The sequence below is a fragment of the Vicugna pacos genome, unplaced genomic scaffold, assembly GCF_048564905.1.
Source record: "Vicugna pacos unplaced genomic scaffold, VicPac4 scaffold_103, whole genome shotgun sequence".
Taxonomy (NCBI): Eukaryota; Metazoa; Chordata; class Mammalia; order Artiodactyla; family Camelidae; genus Vicugna; species Vicugna pacos.
This window is the reverse complement of record NW_027328783.1, coordinates 2,699,149-2,715,355: the sequence shown is the minus strand read 5'-3', so window position 1 is coordinate 2,715,355 and position 16,207 is coordinate 2,699,149. Positions and strand designations below refer to the sequence as shown.

The following is a 16,207-nucleotide window of genomic DNA, read 5'->3' as shown; positions in this document are numbered from 1 at the left end:
TGGCTCGGAGACCACTTCATCACAGGACAGATTCTCCCGGCTTCCAACGTTAACTCTCCATTCCATTTCCAACTGGAAAGTAAGTTTAGACTTGTTTTCCTCTCTTAGAAACAAAGAGAGCGGTAACATCAGAGGGAAACTCAAGAGTGAGGAAGAGTCTCCTGGTCATTTGCAAGGATAGGCCGGGGAGGGAACAGAGACAGGGATCAGAAAGACCCGTGTTCCAGTCCAAAGTCTGCACGTCACTCTCTTTGACAGTTTCCTTTTTAATACAGGTGATAAAATCTAATTATGATTTTTGGGAAAACTAAATGAAATAACGTATTCCACTAGCATAGGTGTAAAATCCTCCATGAGTGTTCCAGAAATGGACCTGATCGTGGTTAGTTACTGTCTGCCAATTCTTGTGTTCTCAGCTCACATCACCCAACCAGAGATGTGCGAGAGAATGACTCACCAGCCAGCAGCCTTCTCCAACTTGGAAACTTACAGTGTCCGAAGAGCAGGCAGTGTTGGATGCTTTGCGGCACTCTGGAGGTAGCACTCCAGTGATGACTTTAAAAAGCTGGGGAGAATTTAGGGGACCATACAGTTCAAATACAGAGTACTCATTCCATGTCTACAAATATTCATCTCTAGCCATGATGAGTAAGAGAGGAAATACATATTCAAACATACATCATTTTCCCACATAAGTGCATCAAAACAATTTGGAAAGAGTGTAACTTTCTTCTCTAGATCACACAGCGGGGATTACAAGGTTTGTACTGACAGCCCTACTTGTAAATCATCTGCAAACGTAACTGGGTCCACTATCAGTCATCATAATTTGAAGGGAATGTTAGAAAAGAAAAAAGCCAAGCTAATACTCTCCAATCTTTTGTTTGGTTACGATGTCACAGAGGAGATGGACAGCTAAATAAGGAACCACTCTGCCGTGATCACGGAGCCGGGGAGCGGGATGTGCGGCAAGATGTATGACGCAGCCGCAACTGTGCCCATGATTCTAGGCAGGTACCCAAAGTCACCTTGACAAGGTGTGAAACGTTTATGCCCACGTCCTCCTAACCTGACATGTATTAAGGAGAAATGGAAACTTATAAACGGCCAATACCCTTGGTGGATACACCGTCCAAAGAGCAAAGTCACAGTTTGACAACTGGCCATCCCGGTACCTTGGGATTCATTCTTGAAGAACCTTAAAAACCACTCCTCTGTCCTCAAGAAGTGCTGCCTACTAGTCCTATCTTTGGCTCATGGATACCACATGTTGAAGTGAACTTCAATGTCTGCACAGATTTGACTGTCTTTCTCCAGGTTCACTTGTCCATTCTGAAGAGGCCTGAGTTAAGTCCAAATTCCTTAAGATTAATTCCCTCCAGTGACAACTCAACGAGCCTGTAATTACAAGCCAACTGAACAGGACTGTCCTCAGCGAAAAATGTCACCAACCCTTCACTGCTTTCTTAAACTCCTCTCCTGGTTAATTGCAACATACTAACACCACCCTCCACCAAGTTCCCCAACTATGTCAAATAGAAAGTAAGGTCCATAAAAGAGGAGACAACTCCATAGTCACCTTTGAATTCCTAGCATAAAGTAATGTCAATAAATAGAACTATGATTATGGCTTCTTTCCTTTAAAACCTTTCTGGTTATTTAAATGAGACCATGGAAGGGAGGTGTTTGAGTCCAGTATCTTGATCCAGAAGACTCTGGAGGCCTTTTTCAGAATGGCTGTCCACTGATTCATTCAAAACACACCTTCTCTTTCCGGGAGGAGCTGTGATTTTCTGCCATGGGTTTGTGGTCACTCTCATGCCAGAACAGCTTTAAACTAAATCCTTACTTTGGATATGTTATTTTTTCCCGCTTCCAAAAAATTTTACTTTCCTTACTTCCTTGCCTTGAGGAATGCTTTTATTCTTTTCTTTCTAATTCAACCTTTTATAAAGCAGGATTCTCAGGATGTGCTTGGCCTTATATAAGAACAGCCATCCAACTCCCAGTGTGAGAGGCCACAGGCTCAACTCCTGCCCTCCTGCCAGGGCAACTGAAACTCAGTTCAGGAGCCAACCGGCACCCCAGGGCTTCTAAGGCTCACGTATCTCCCAGAATCCCTGCTTTCTGGTTTGTCTTGGCTTCTGAGAATTTCCCCTCACTTTCTTGACAATTAGCTGTGCAGCTTGAAAGATGAGGAAGGAAGGTTTTATTTCTTAATCAGAATTTAAAGGAACTTATGTAATGAAGCTTTTCACGAGTTTCTAGAACCCTCCATTGCTGAGACAGAAAACACACAAGATATTTTCTAAATTTAGCTATCATGTGCATTTTTTCTTTGCTTTTGTTTTGTTAACTGCTAATAGACATTTTTTAATTAAAAAATAAAATAAGGTCCCAAATAAGATAGAAAATTGAAGGGGCAAACAAAATTAAAGAGCAAAGACAGAAAAATGATAAGTACTCTACAAAGTTAATAGAAAAAATACACTATGGATCAGACCAGCAATTCTCAGTAACAGCTAATTGAAACCTGACCATGAGGTAAAACGTCTCTCCTGTCAGGAGATGACCAACAGAAAATAGAATTAAATCAACAACCTAAAATTCTAAGTCTGGCGAGGTATAGATGTCTACCAGCTAAGTGTGTCTTCTTCTGGAAAAGAGGGAGACTCACCAGCTCTTTTCTGTGGAGCCTGAGCCCAGGGGAGGACAGTGAAGTGTGTTCTGTAAGTACCCAATTAGCAAAGTGAGTGATGAATAAAGAGATGTGAGCTTTGATGAGAGATGATACTACTATTCACTTGTCCTGTAAAGTATGTCTTCGCGTTCAGAGATCAATATCTCAGCAGGAAAATGCACAGCCCGGGACCAGACCACTTCTGTGATTGTGACACTGCACTTAGATGTCTCAAGGGCACCTCCAACTCCACCTGCAAAGAGCTAACTTCACGGTGTTCCTCCCATAGCCATCCTGCCCAGGGCCCTTGGTCGGGGGCAAGGTCTCCCTGCCTCTCCCAGCTCAGGCCAATCACTCACAGATGTGACAAGACCCCTCCTTCAGGGGCAAATTTCCTCAGTCAACGAGATCCACCACCCACACCTGTCCTACCAGGTACTCACTGGCACTCCCTCAGCACTGACTCTGTGCTGGGGACCATGCTGCACACTGTGCACACGTTATCTCACTGGATCTACACAGCAGTCCTGGGAGTTCTGTACATCACTGCTTCTATTGATTAGATAAATTGTTTCACTTCCTTGGGTGTGTCATCCAAAGTGACACGGCTACTGAGCCACAAACCTGGGACTGAAAATCACTTGAAAATTGAACACTGCTACACCTCGCAGCCACCCTACTCTGACTCATCACATCACCTCCTGCCGAGCCTTCTAAATGTTTCTAAGCATTCTACAAGACAAAAGTGATCTACGAGAGCATCGCACTAGCCTACTTAAAATCTGTCAATGACGGTCCACTGCTCTTAGGAGAAAGCCCCACCGGGCCTGAGCACAGCCCAACGGCCCGGCATCCGCTTTCCCTGCGCGGCCGCGCCGCCTCACCCACCACGCAGCTCTACACGTGCAGCGTCCAGGACAGGGATGCTGACTCCGTACAACCCGGGGCTCGTCTCACTCAAACAATGATCACCCTCTTCAGTGGTTACCTTCTTCAATACTGAATCTCAGAAAAATATTTTCTCTGGATGAATCAATATCTTTTTCCTTACAACTTCCCATCATTGATAATGAGCTCCCCCCAAAAGAGAGAAGACCTAATCCTCAGTCTCCTTATCTGTAAAGTGCAAATAACAGGGAAATATGAGAGGTTTTATTAAAAGTAATATTCATGTGAGGCTGAGGGACAATTCCCAACATACAGTAAGTACTCAATATGTGCTTACTTAATATTAATAAGAATAGATTACATTCCAGCAACCTTAAATCAATGCTTTATGGCTTTGTCTAAAAGACTACCGACAAACTGTTGGACGAACTGTTTTGAGCAGATCAGCACAAGTGTACTGGGCGAGGTAAGCGCTGACTCCAGTTACAGCTGCAACCAACCAGCACTACGGGGTGGGAGCAGTTTGCTCAAACTCTTACATGTTGCTTGAGCATTTAGTTGTAGTTATTGAATAAAGACAGGTATTATTTACTCAAAGCTCCTGAAACATAAATCTTCAAAGATTGATGCAAATTATGTTTCAAGTACAACACTCTCACTAGAAATTACTTGAAAATTATAGTCTTAGCTCCTCCGCACATCAAAACATCATTTTCCTAATGTATCTGACTATGTACTCTGAAAGGATTGCTTAAAAGAAATTAAGATGAAGCCATCCTGAATAAGATCTCAGTATCATCTACACAAACCCCACCCAAAGGTCTCATTTCTCACTTCCACATAGGTGTTCAGATGGCTTAAGCTGGGTCTTGGTTTCTTATGACACGGGGGTGGGAAGAATTGTGGATAGATCAATGTAGCAAATATAAACCTAGGGTATTTGCTATGTAGGAATCCTAGAAATAAATAAATTGATATATATAGTCCCACCCTTATGAAGCTAAGCCGTTCCATTTACAACTGCATAAAAAATAAAATGAGAGATACATTTAACAAAAGTTTACAAGATTTGTACATTGAATATTTTGAAGTATCACCAAAAAAAATTTAAAATATCTTCATATATGGAAGGCATCCCATGATCATGCAATGGTAGAAAATATTGTTAAAAATGTTAAGACTTCCCAAAGTAATCTACATATTTAATGGAATCCCTATCAAAATTCCAGCTGACTTCTTTGCAAAAATTGAAAAACTGATCCCAAAATTCATATTGAAAGCAAGGGACCCAAGGTCAGCCAAAACAATCTTGAAAAAGAAGAGCAAATTTGGAGGACTCACTCAAAGGTTACAGCAAATCTATAGCACTCAAGTCATTATGCTTCTGTCATAAGTTTGGATGCAGAAATCTATGAGACACAATAAAAAATCCTGGGGGGAAACTTACATTTACAGTCAGTTTTCCAGAAATGTGCCAACAACACTCCATTGAAAGTATAGTCTATCCAACAAATGGAGCAGAGACACCTGGGTATCTGAAGGCAAAAGAATGAATCTGGAATCTGGACCCCGTATTTTATATAACAAATATTAATTCAAAATGGATCACAGACAGAAACGTAAAAACTAAATATATGAACTTTCTAAAAGAAGACATAGTATGAATCTTTGTGGTCATAGGATAGGCTATGGCTTCCTAGATACAATACCAAGAGCACAAGTGATAAAACAAAATAGATAAAATGGACTTCATCAAATTAAAATCATTTGTTACAAAGGACAACATCAAGAGTGTGAAATGAAAGGGGAAAGGGGTAGCTCAAATGATAGAGTGCGTGCTAAGGAAGAAAAACAAAATGAATAAATCTAATTACCTCCCCTATAAAGAAATTGTTTTAATGTTTAAAAAAATTAAAGTGAAATGACAATCTGCAGAATAGGAGAAAAATCTTGCAAAGCATATATCTAATAAGAGACTAGTATCCAGGATATAAAACAAATGCTTACAACTGAACAATACAAAGAAAATCGACCCAATTTTTTAATTTGCCAAGGATTTAAATAGATACACAATTGGCCAATAAGCATCTGAAAAGATGGTCAGCATCACTAGCGAAATCAAAATCAAAATGAGATCTCATTTTAAACTCACTAGGATGGTTATAATCAAAACATGGACAATAACAAGTGTCAGTCAGGAGGCAGAGAAATGGATACCCTCAATATGCAGCCGTTGGAAAGGGGCAATGGTGCAGCTTCTTTGGAAGAGCCCGATGTTTCCTCAAAAGTTTAGAGTTATGTGGCTGAGCAATTCCACTCCTACATGTAGAGTCATCCTTCAGTGTCCTCGGGGGGTTGGTTTCAGGAACCCCCCACCCTGGATACCATAATCCAAGGATGATCAAGTCCCTTTGCAATCAGCCATCTGGATCCATGAAGTGGAAACTACAGATATGGTGGGCCAACTGTACAGCCAACAGAATGGAAATGTATTCTCACAAAAACTTGCACATTAATATTCATAGCAGTATCATTCAGAGTAGCTAAAAGTCACTAAAAATATCCATCCATCAATGAATGGATAAACAAAATTACCAAGAATAGTCCCACAAACTTTTGGTAATTGAATCTTTGACAAAGGAGGTGAGAACATACAATTGAGCAAAGACAGCCTCTTCAGCAAATGGTGCAGGGAAAACTGCACAGCTGCATGTAAATCAATGAAGTTAGACTACCCCCTCACAACATACAAAAAAATGAATTCAAAATGGCTTAAAGACTTAAAATTGTAGACAAGACACTATAAACCTCTTAGAAGAAGACATAGGCAAAACATCTGACATATATCTCAAAAAATATTTTCCAAGAGCAGTCTACTCAAGCAATAGAAATACAAGCAAAAATATACAAGTGGGTTCTAATTAAACTTACAAGCTTTTGCACAGAAAAGAAAACAAAAATTAAAGCAAAAAGACAACGTATGGAGTGGGAGAAAATAGTTGCATTAAATGAAAGTGACAAGGGCTTAATTCCCAGAATATGTAAACAGCTTTTACACTTGATAAAAAAGAAAAACAAACAATTCAATCCAAAAATGGGCAGAAGACCTAAAGAAACATTTCTCCAATGAAGACATACAAATGGCCAAAAGGCACATGAAAAAATGCTCAATATCATTATCAGAGAAATGCAAATCAAAACTGCAAACAAGTATCACCTTTCACCAGTCAGAATAGCCATCATTCAGAAGTTCATAGACACTAAATGCTGGAGAGGCTGTGGAGAATTGGGAACACTCCTACACTGTGGTGGGAATGCAGTTTGGTGGAGCCATTGTGGAAAACTGTATAGAGGTTCCTCAAAAGACAAAACCTTGGGGGCCCAGATGACACAGCAATCCCACTCCAGGGCATATATCCGAAAGGAAACGTAATTCAAAAAGACAGTTTCACCCCAATGTTCACAGCAGCATTATTTACAATATCAAGACATGGAAACAACCTAAATGTCCACTGACAGACGACTGGATAAAGAGGTTGTAGTATATATGTCCAATAGACTACTATTCAGCAATAAAATAATAATAAAATAATGCCATTTGCAGCAATATGAATGGACCAGGAGAATGACATTCTAAGTGAAATAAGCCAGAAAGAGAAAGAAAAATACCATATGAGATCGCTCACATGTGGAATCTAAAACAAAACAAAAAAAACACCAAAAACAAAGGAACAAAAAGATAAACTTATCTACAGAACAGAAACAGACACAGAGACATAGAAACCAAACTATGGTTACCAGAGGGGAGAGGGTGTGGAATGAATAAATTGGGAGTTCAAGATTTGCACATGCTGGGTATGTATACAATAAACAGCAAGTATATATTGTATAGCACAGGAGAATATATTTAATAACTTATAGTAACTTATGTTTAAAAAGAATATGAAAATGAATGCAGGTATGTTCCTATTTAACTGAAGTTTTGTGCTGTACACAAGAAACTGATGCAACACTATAAACTGACTAGACTTCAATGAAAATATTTTTAAATAGACCAAAAACGAAAAAAAAGGAAAAGGATATTATCAAACAAAAAGAATAATGTACTGATTCAGGCTACAATATGAATGAACTTTGAAAATTTATGCTAAATTACGCCCGTCACAAAAGGGCAAATAGTGCCCTTTAAGGTGAACTGTATCTAAGCATTTATTGTACTACTCCTGTAAATTTTCCGGAGTTTTGAAGTCTATCAATATCAAAATAAAATGTATTATTCATTAAAAACTTAAAACCCTTCCTCACAGGAGGGCTTTAATTATTAAATGCAGAAAAGCATGTAAAACTCTTGGAACAACAATTTTCACGTCCACACACAGTCACTGCTGTCACTGCCACTCAGAGTGTGGTGCCAGCGCTGATGAGAGCTGCCTCCACTCGCTCCCCTGCAGACAGGAGTGAAGGCCTGAGCTCTGACAGGCAGGGTGAGCGTGAACCTGAGTCATACACAGCCACGTCCCAGACTCTGCGTTACCCAACTTTCTTATACAAACTGCAACATGTAAACACTCTAGAGGGATGTATCTTACAACACAGGGAATACAGACAATGTTTTACAGTAACTATAAATGGAGCATCTATTGTACACCTGAAACATATATTTTAAATCAGCTATGTCTTTATAAAAAATTTAAAAAATAATTTAAAAATGTTATCCCTTTAATATTCAATTTGGTTTTTAATTAACTACTAAACAGCTTAGAATATATAAAAGCATTTAAGTGTGATGTTTGTTTACATATTTATTTACTTCAGCCTCCTGCTAAAAGAGAAATTAAACAATTTTTTAAACACAGCTTAACAACCATAACAACAAAAAGGCAAAACTGAGAGTGAAGAGAAAATGGAGATTCAATACTTAAATGAAACCAGGGGGAGGTAAACTCATAAAAATGGATTCCATGAAGTCAGGGCAAGTGTTAAAGGCCGACTAGAAATTCAGCTGTAAGATTCTTGGCAGCTAAAGCAAAAAGAAAAAGATGATGGGGCAGGTGGTAGAGCGTGTGCTTAGTGTGCACAGGGTCCTGGGTTCAAGCCCCAGGGCCTCCACTAACAGATAAATATACCTAATTTCCTACCCCCCAAAAGAGCCCCAAAGAAAAGAAAAAGAGAAATTTCTTTCCAAAAAAATCCTGATATTAAATTTGGATTAAATACTTTAAAAATAAAAGTAAAATAAAAAAGATGAGTGACACTGTGAACAAAAACCCCAGCTGGGCTAACAAGCTAAGTCACAAATCTAAGTGTGATAAGTGTCGGTTTACTGATCTAAGTTTTGCTGGGCTAACTCGTAAATCTGAAGTTCAGTGTCAGTTTACTGGGCTAACAAGCTAACTCGTAAATCCAAGGTCAACAATTGTCAGTAACGTGATCTGTTCCAAATTGATAAGCTTCAGTGTACTGATTCCTTGCTTTTTGTTGTTTGAGCCTTATTGGCTAAAAGCCCCATACTTGTAATTAACCCTATAAAACCTCATGTGCACGTCTTGGATGTGCTCAGGGCTTGGGAACAGAAGCCCCTCTGAGCCCGCTGGCATAATAAATCTCAGTACTCCCACCCTCTGAGTGCTGCTTATTTCTTGGCTGGCCTGTTGTTTCCGTAACAACACAAGCGATAATGCCCGTGAGATAAATCTGCGATGGCTGCTGGCAGGTCCCCATGTCTCATGTGGGAAAATCTGAAACATATTTCTCACCACTCAGAGTCATCCTCAGCCCACCCCACATCTCCCGCTGTTAAATGCAGGAACACACGCAGGGCCCGGCCTTTGCTCTCTCTGTGTCATCACAGTGAGACAGGATGGAAGGGGGCAGAGCAAGCCATTCAAGAAAGACCACAGCAATTAACATCAAAATGGTGAAGAATTCAACCCCCAATAGGTCTTGAGGCTCAGGATGAAGAGATTTAACTTCTAGTAGATCCTGAGCTTCATTATACACCCATTGTAATAGTAACATGGTGAATAACACGGCCCCAGGCACCATGGCAGTCACAAGGCTAGCCACAAAAGGTCAAAGGGTGGAAAATGGCCAACTCCCTGGAATCCCAGCCCCTTGCCCTAAGGCTGGTCCTTCTACGTATTAGCATATGAAACCACGAAGCCCAAGAAGAGGAGCAACACAGAGCCACATCCCAGGAACCCCTCTCTCTACCTCTTCGGAGAAGGCCCACACTATTTCTGTGGAGTGTGTGCCTACTTTTAATCTGAGCATCAAACCCCCATACTTCGTGACGTTTCTCATGCCTGTCAATGTATCTCTCTGAATAAATCTACCTTTACTCAACACTGGCTTGTTCTTGAATTCTTTACTGCATGAAGCCAAGGAACAAAATCTGGTGGGGCACATCCCAGGGGCTCAACGGAAGCCTGGGACACAGCCCTTCTCATGCCCCACATATTTTTTCTTGTATCAACAGGACTGGGATGTGAAGTGAGGTCTGAGACCCCAGCTAAGGGACAGAAGCAGCCTCCAGGTCTCCAATTGGTGGGCAGCCTCTCCCCCATCAGGGGCCATGGGGTCTGCCTGGTTCTCTGTGTTTTTTTGTTGTGCTGACTCCCCAGTCAGAGAGATTTCTCCTTAGGCCTGGCTCCACAAAACCCTTCTCTCCAAAATACAAACACATCATGTCACAATCCTCTTGTTCAACCATGAATTGTTCAGCCAACTTTTTCCTTCCCCAGTTAAGTACCTAAATGTCCTCCCTGCCATCCCACCACTTCTTTCTTTTTGAGAACTCTGCACTCCCCACACACCATCCTGAACGCAGGTGCCTTGCTGGCTGGGACAGAGATGTTTCAGTCTCAAACATCCTGAGTCCTTTCTCTTTCCACTTTCTAACTTAAAAAGGCCTTCCTGTGTCTCCCACCGCTCTGATTCTGAACGTCAAAAAATGCTCAGGTTACATTCACTCTGTGAATACCTCCCAGGTTTTGGCTAGGTTTCCTTCCCAAGATCTTCATTAAGGAGCTGCATCAAGAAGTTTAAAGGGGCTATTCTTACATTTGAGTGGAGGAGCCTGCAAGAAATTTAAATGGCTTTGAAGAGAGAGTTAACCAGGGACAGAGAGGTCGCAGGTCCTAGTCAACAGTGTCATGAGGCAAAATGTTCTTCAAAGGCTCAGAGTGGCTTCTGAACACGGAGTCGGCAGGGAGGAGGTGACAGGCAGTGAGTGGGGTGAGAGACACAGGGTACGGTCCCCCAGCAGGGGAAGAATTGGTTATTTTCTAGTTTTCCAATTTCTTACTACCTTTTTCTCTTATTGCCACATACCATTTCCTACGAATTAAGCATATCAATGTCAGTCATTTGGGCCACTTGGGAGAAGCTGCACGATGCCATTCACAGGGCTGGGACATGACAGCCACACCAGTCTAGGTTGAAAGACCAGTGGGGGTATTTCCATGGTAATCACGGGCATGCAGCAAACTCCCCAGCTTCAATGACCTCCTCTCAAAGTTGGCGCCAATAAAACTACCAAGCAAAATGCGTGATGATTCTGGCCAACATCTGTTTATTAGTTAAGTGCCTGTGACACCTGCCACTTAATAGGGAATGAGTACGATCAACGAGGCCCTGTCTACCTGGCCACACGCGCCCTGCCTTCCTGCCTTGGTGCAGCAGCACAGCTTGTTTAGCTGAGATGAACACCCCCAGAGCAGCCCCGACGGGAAAGCTCCCAGCTCTGCACGGCCAGACGTGTTCCTTTCCTTCTCAGAGCTGATCACAATTTGCTGTCGTCTGTTTTTATGTTTATCCCTTTTGTAACTGCCTCTCCTCCGGAGATTTTGCTCAAGCAGCACAGGACCAGGTGTGTCTTGTGGCCTGCCGGATATTCTGGGCTGGGAAACAGCCGAGCCCACATCTGGCTCTGGTGCTGAACGGAGAGAGCAGAAGGCCCAGGAGCCCATGCTGAACCGAGGCCCCTGCACACAAAATTATGGTCTGACTTTGGGCAAATTACACAGTCTTTTTTACCCTGAGATTCCTCATCTGTCCATAAAAATAACTGCCCATGGCACACAGAGTTACAAGTATTAAAGGAAATCACCAAATTCACAAAGTAGCCAAGGGGCTACCAGTGCATCCTAAACAGACACATGCTGCCTTTAAGGCTCTGACACACACCAAGCGTGGTGGTCGAACAAAGTGTACACTGCTAAGTGTCAGTGTGTTAAGTGCTTCATGTGTGCTATAATAATCTTCAGAACTTACAACAAGCCCAGGAAGTAACGAATATTATCATGCCCATTTCACAGACTCACCATCAGTTTAAGAGAGGTTACATTCAAGTCCAAGGCGCTATGGTGAGTAAATGGCGATTTCAACCTGAATATGGGCCCAGGCCTGGGCTCCATCTCTGTCCCATCCACCTGACCACTGCCTATGAATTCCACCTGTCCAATACCCAAGTTGAAGCCAGCCAGCTCTTAAATGCAATGTGTGTCACCGTTTGTCAATGTTGGTTCATTACCATAAACAGTTCTCAGAAAGCACTTCAGAAAGGAAAGTTGGACTCACATACCTGCCCACAAAGAAGAAGAATTCTGCCTTGCCTTCTCCTGTAACGTGCAGAAACCCTTCCCATTCACCACCGAATCCTTTTGTATGCTTCCTCCGTGTTCATGTTTACACATGGCTTATTAAAGTAGAAGTTACCTGCAGTAATTCCATCTCGGTTCCATTCCAAGCTTCCAGATTATCCATAATCAGGGTAATACCATAATTTTCTGTGAATGAAAACACTACAAATTGAATGAAAATATTGCAACCATGTCACTAAACAAAGAATGCTGAAAACAAGTCATCAGCGGCTGCCGCCACCCCCCAGTGAAGACAGGCCTGCAGCCATTCACAATGGTGCCCTCTGAGCAGACTCAGAATAAGAAAGGAAGATTACTGGCCCTAGATAGCTAGGTGCTTGTCTAAAGTATATATTCAGTCAGCCCAAATGTTGGCTTCCTCCCATATATTGAAAAGCATTAAATTCATGAACTTGAGATACCTGGCTTTCTTTAGATAACAAGCAATGTTTTATTGTTCTGACTACCTGGTCTTTGTTGTAAAGCTCCTATATAATCCTAGCTTCTCCCCTACTCTTGCGAGCAGTCCCTCAGAGTGTTCTGAGAGGCGGTCATCCTGGCTTGAGTCCTTCTGACAAATAAAACATAACTCTTAATATTCAGGCTGCACGTTTATTTCAATCAAGTCCCAGAATAGACACAACTCATCAATTGTGTAATGGGACACACTGGATCAGGAACCAAAAGAGTGTAGTAGTCCCTAAGAACTACGGCTCCCTCTTTCTTCCTGTCATTATACAATCCCACCAGAACTCATTACTTTGCTGTCTGCTCCTCTGGCAACCAAACTCAGAGAAGAGTCAACTCAGCAGAGCGTCCTGCTGGGGAGAACCCCTGCAGCAGCACTGCAGGCTGCCTGCCCTCCCGCACGCTCTGACGACTGCTAGTGTCCTCCGTGGAAACCAGGCCAACAGAGCTGTTCCCTACAGCTACAAAGTCCCAAATATTAAATAAAACCTTTCATTTTATACTATATGTTACATATATACCCATCTCTGAAAACAGCTTTGCCAGAAGCCCAAATCTTCAACATTAATCTGCAAAGGCAAATCAGGTCCCCAAGGGAAAACAAGTCTTAAGACGATGCTAAGACCTCCAAAGTCCTCTCCACGACCATAAACCAAACTGCCTGCAGGTCTGCAGCTGCAGGAGGCTACATGTCTGCTTTTAAAGAAACCCCTTCCTGCCCTCGGGTGCTACAATGCCCTTCTACGCCCTCCCATCTCAGGGTAAGAGCACCCACTGCAGAACCTTGCAGGGCAGCACTGACAGGACTGGACAATGAGGATCAGAGCTAAACTAAGCCTTCTGATGACACGAGTTGTCACTCTGTCACTTTACAGATGAAGATATATATAGAGAGAGGTGGGGTGTTATTGTTCAAAGTCACACAGATAAAAAGTGACAAAGTCTATAACTCTGCTCCTCCCTCCTGTGTGACGCCCCAACTGGGACAACCACAGGGTTCTTTCGTGCCTGCCTGACCAGTTCTTTCCTATCACTCATGACCCACCACAGGGTCTGAAATTAGCCTGCATTTGCAGCATCTTTTCCCTCCAGTTTCTAAGGAACAAGGCTGTTCGGGCCACTTTATGACTTCCAGGTCCCCGAAATCTCCGTGCTCAGGCTGCAATACACATATGCCTGTGCATCCGGCCCGCTGCTCAGAGGCTCTTCCTCCCCTGCAGGAGGACGTTTCTACTCTTCACAGGGACACACCCTTAGGGGATCCCTCCTCTCGCCCTCAGCATGGCAGGTGTCCCAGGCCACATCACGAGATGCCCCAATAGGACTGCATCTGCCCAGGTCTGCTAGTCAGACCAGCAGCCTCAGAGCCAGGGATTATGCCCAGGTCACACTGCAAACCTACTGCCCTCCTCACAGACCCCAGCCAGCAGGTCACCTGGAAGTCACAGCAAGTGCCCCACCCAATCCAGAAGCCTCTTCATTTCCCAGCACCACTGATGACTGGTTTCCAAACTTTGGTCAGTTTCGCACAAAACAACACCTTCTACTGTGTAGCGGGTGGTTTTTGCTTCTGCACCCCATTCTTACTGAAAACGTTAAGGGAAACCAAAAAGCCTCTTCTCAACCCTTTTCTGATGATACCCTCCCACCCACAATACACATATGCTCAAGAGATTTGGATCCACGTGATTTTGTTTCCCTTATGATAAGTGGCTCAAAACACTGCGGGATTATTTTTCCTTTGAGGGTATTAGGACTCAGTTTCTCGGCTTTAATCTGTCTTTGTCTTTGTCTTCTTTGTTCCTAGCAGTTGCCACCTCTTACTCTCTTCAGCAGCCTCCCTCCCAACTTCTAGTCTAGGAAATCAGCTGTGATGAGGGGCACGGGGGCATTCACAGAAGATGCAACAAAGGCAAAGAGAGGCTATATAATTTGCCAAAGATATCACCTTCAACCCCCAACAGAGTGTGTCATGTCCCTGTGTTTAACTCTTATTCTAAGCAAGTTAACTTTTTGTAGATTATGTTTATAAACAGATGAGGTATGAAAATACATACAAGGACACACATCAACTCTAAGATATTCATTAACTCCACTATTTTGTTTCTATTTATTTTATTTGTATTAAAAAATTAAGAACCCCTGCAACCAATATAGCAAAATGTTACTGGGTTTTAAATACAGAATATAGAGGGGTTAAGTGTGTCATTACTCATCCTTATATGTATGTTCACAGGATAAAATTATTTGAAAGTCTCTCTCCCCTCTCCCTACTCACTACTGGCTCTCACCTGAGATCCCAGACCACACATCTAACAACCTTTCACTTTACCCACAGCTGAACTCATCAGTTTTCCCCCAGAAATCCCTCTGCAGCTTTCCCTCCTCAGAACACAGCAGGACCATCATTTAACTCATTAATCCACCCAGAAACCTGGGCCTTACTCCATCCTACCTTCACAGACAGCTTTAAATCTTTCTTTTTACCATCTAAACATGCCTTCAATCTGTTCGCTTTTACCCACTATCCTACCGCTCAAGTGGAAGCCACCAACACTGCCCACCTGGACTCACGAGTCTCCCAAGTGGCCCCACAGCCACTCTCCCCTACTTGAGACAAATGGGATTGTGTCACTCCCATGCTTTTTGGGCTCTTTTCAGACCCACTGTTCATAGAAGAAACTCCAATTTCTTCACCTTGTGAAGGTGTTTGCCATGAAACTGTCAGCTCACGGAGGGCAGGGCACGCCTTCTCCCCTCAACCCCACTCTCTGGCAGAGCATCAGCTTGGGAGGACCCGCTGAGCTACATCAGCCTGTATCCTAAACCTGGTCTTGGGTTCTTAGCAAACTGCTTCACTTATCCATACATATCCAAGGTAGATAAGAAAGATTTTAGATGTTGAGCTAGACTATTCATTTGGGGATTTTGCACTGGCAACCTGCAAGTATATGTTCTAATGTTTGTGTCTTGTTAAAACCACACCCAGATTAAAGGAGTATTTGTGGAATGTCTTCGGAGTAAAAGGGTTCTGTACTTTTACAGATTTTATGTTTTATAACATGAATAACCCGGACAGGGTCACAAATGGAACCGCCTCACAAGTGACAGAAGACAGGTGAGATGCATATAGCAACAGGTCACAAAGATGGTAAGAGCAAAGTTGTTTCTCCAAACCCCAAAAAAATTCCTCCAAGAACAGAAAACTCAGAATTTTGAAAGTAAAATACTATCATATAAGGAAAGAAAATAAATAATCTTCTTCATCAGGGTTTCAAGATCTGACTGCAGAGTTATTAGCAGGCTATACTGAATCCTAGCACAGAAAAATCAGATGGACTACTGGTGAGTAAGTTCCAGGAAAACGGCAGTAATTCCTCCACTTGAAAGAGGACACACACTCACTTGTTCAAGGTGATTGTAAACCACATTCTGCAGAAATTCAGAATATTCAGGCACCGCTTCTAGATGGTGATGACACGGAAGGATGGCTTGGATGCATGCTTCTAACTGAGTCACCGGCATTCTT

The 16,207-nt window shown here is 42.5% G+C and overlaps 1 protein-coding gene across 1 annotated transcript in view; it reads right to left on the bottom strand.

Moving 5' to 3' along the window:
• LOC140694718 (uncharacterized) overlaps positions 1-16,207 on the bottom strand; it is a 204,121-nt gene that overhangs the window by 1,157 nt on the left and 186,757 nt on the right. The gene's annotated exons all lie outside the window — the stretch shown is intronic.